Genomic DNA, 3,082 nt, shown 5'->3' with positions numbered 1-3,082 from the left:
CGGGACGCCCCCAGCGACTTGGGGTGGGACAATTTGGTCTTGAGCCAAGGTAGCGACGGCCACGGTCAAAGCGAGAAGGAGTGCGAACTGCATGGTGGAAATTGGAAAATGAATGGTCTTTCATCTAGAGCCAAGTCAATCCAATCGTTAACGTCAGACAACCATCCACTTGGTAAACCTTGGTACTTGGTAGTACCAAGGTTTACCAAGTGGATCGTTGGGATGAGAGATCTGTGTAGTATGCGAAGTCAAAACCAGACGTGAGAAATTAACAGAAGAAAGTCGGACCGAATGTCCTGTATCCATGGATTAGTTAAAACGACATTTTGGGCTGAATTCATCAAATCTGATCAAAATTGACTGTGATACATATCTTGTTTACTCAAATCCAATACTCGAGTAGTTCCACGTGGGATTTACTCGTTGACGAGGCCCAAACCGCCATACAGACGACGACGGATTTTAAGGGACACCGAAGTTTTGTCAACACATGATTTATTATATATTATCCAATCAAATAATTTTTTGACAATACTAATCATTAGTGGGAAAAAGTCGGACAGGATATACAGGAACCAAGTGATCGTCGGACCGTTTGTCCGACTTTCTTGTTCGTTGTAATATTTTTTATATACAAAAGCGAAGTCAAAACCAGACGTGAGAAATTAACAGTAGAAAGTCGGACCGAATGTCCTGTATCCATTGATTGGTTAAAAGTGCAATGACCTTGGCAGGTGAACAACATAATGACGTTTTGCCTGCAACCCGCCAGCTAGCAACGACAGTACAGTACAATACCTTAGAGCCTGGTACTACTGGAGGTGTGGAGCATCCCTCAGGGGGATCCTCCCTCTGGCGGATGCTCCACACCTGGCTGTGGTAGTAGTGGTTGGTCTTACTCTGGTGGTCGTAGGATGAGCAGTAGTGATTGCTGTGGTGGTGGGTGTGGCTGTGGTAGTAAGTGTTTGGTCTTGCTCTGGTGGTCGTAGGATGAACTGTAGTGATTTCTGTGTGGTGGGTGTGGCTGTGGCTGTGGTAGTAGTGGTTGGTTAGTGCTCCACACCACCAGTAGTACCAGGCTCTAAAGTACTGTACTGTACTGTCGTTGCTAGCTGGCTGTACCAGATTAAGTTGCGGGACTTGACCAAGAATCAAGGCAATATCTTGTAACTAGTTATGAGTGGAAGTTCGCGGTGCAGGAGCTCCAAAACATTTATAACAGCACGATTGGCACTGGTTTGGGTCGTCCCTACACCTCGGCCACGGCTATAGCTGCATTGCATTTGGCATATAATGGCCAATTTGCCATCATCCTGGTTTCACTGAACTTGGACGTCAGCTTGGTATGTTCCAAATGAAGATGGCTGGCTAGAAAACGTAGACGTAATCCGGGTTTTTATGGCATTCCCGCATATACACCCTACTTAATGGATTGTACGACACCCATATTTATTGGGCGTTAAAAGTACTACGTAGTATTTCTCAAAATTGTGGATGTAGGAGCATAATGAAGTCGGAATTGACAGACTGTGACCCCAAATGATGCAGCAAAAAGTAAAGGCAGGATAATTAGGTCGAATTTAAGCCAATCAGAATTGAGTCGGATGAGATGTCCGACTTTATTCGATCACAACACAATAAATGTCTGATGACCCCAATAAAAACGGAAATGCCACCAACTCCGCGGACACCAGCTGGGTACTATTGAGAAAGGGCATAAATTGCACCATGGACTACCGTACCTTTCGATTCAATGTTGGAGTGGTACGGTCAGGAGTACCACTGGAAAATTTGATATTCATTGCCTCTAGACATAAATATCCTTTCAGAAGTAATGCCTCTCTAGGAGCCGATAACTTAGGGAGGGGTGACTGGATCACTGAATCCCATAGGTATGGCAACAATCCCCTCGGTGTTCCCCCATATTCCCTGCTACGCTACCAATGCGGGGACACGATGGTACGATGGTGCGCGGACATGATGTTGCGCGGACAGGATGTTGCGAGGACAGGATGTGCGGGGAAACGATGGTGCGCGGACACGACGAAGTGAGGACATGATGTTGCGAGGACATGGTAAGGTGAGGGCAGGATGGTGCGAGGGCAGGATGAAGCGACGGCAATGGCACATCACTTCACGGAGCTACATTAGCTACTGTCATTGACAGGTTACTTTGAGATATGGCACGTCACTTTGAGTTCAGGTCATTTAGAGATATGACTGGTCACTTTGAATATCCGGATAAACTTTTATCCGGTACTAGTATGTCTATTGATATGAATATCAATATTAATAGCATCATCTACTTCGAAGTACTAAGCATTATCTAGTAGTACTACTATACTGGGAGATGATTGAGTTGGTGTTTGTAACGTGGTACCTCTTTATATCTTTGGGATATTCAGCCACGGCTTTGTGTTCATCAGCCTTTTATTGGTTTTTTCCCTCGTTATCTTGTGTGGTCGGGGGCAAAACTGAAAGTGAGGATTATCCGACTGCTTACAGCCAACCAAAGTGAACACCGGATAATATCCTTATCCGGTGTTTTGTGCCGTCGGAGCCAAAAATCTGCCCAGAGGGCACAAAATCCGGATACAATCCGGATGTGCCAAAGAGGCCAAAGCAGACAGGCCAAAGTGCCCCTTCTTGACAAGGATAAAGGATCGAAACTATTCTTCTCATTAAAGTACTATACAGTACCCTCTGTCCGGAAGTAGTTGGAACATTCATATTAATTTAATAATGAGAGTCACCGTAGTATCGTACATTTTGTCCGGTATTTTCACATTATCTGCACCCATGTGTGATTCCTTTAGATTTAGAATACAACAGTCAATGAGCAATTCGTACAAAATTGCAATCGTTGAAATACTATTCAACATTTTACAGGTGAATTACTTGCGATATTTGTTGCATTACCATTTTCGGAATCAATCTCAAATGTTGCAACTACTTTCGGACAGAGGTAGTAGCTTTTTAAGCTCGCGTTTGTAAGGGTCAAAAAGTGTCTGTTGCTTTTAACTATGGTGATCGCTCAACAAATGGCCCAGATTTCCATATTTACACTTTTCAAATGCCCTTG

This window comes from Aphanomyces astaci (genome assembly GCF_000520075.1).
Source record: "Aphanomyces astaci strain APO3 unplaced genomic scaffold supercont1.5, whole genome shotgun sequence".
NCBI classification, from domain to species: domain Eukaryota; phylum Oomycota; class Saprolegniomycetes; order Saprolegniales; family Verrucalvaceae; genus Aphanomyces; species Aphanomyces astaci.
The sequence above is the reverse complement of the archived record's forward strand: the minus strand, read 5'-3'. Positions refer to the sequence as shown.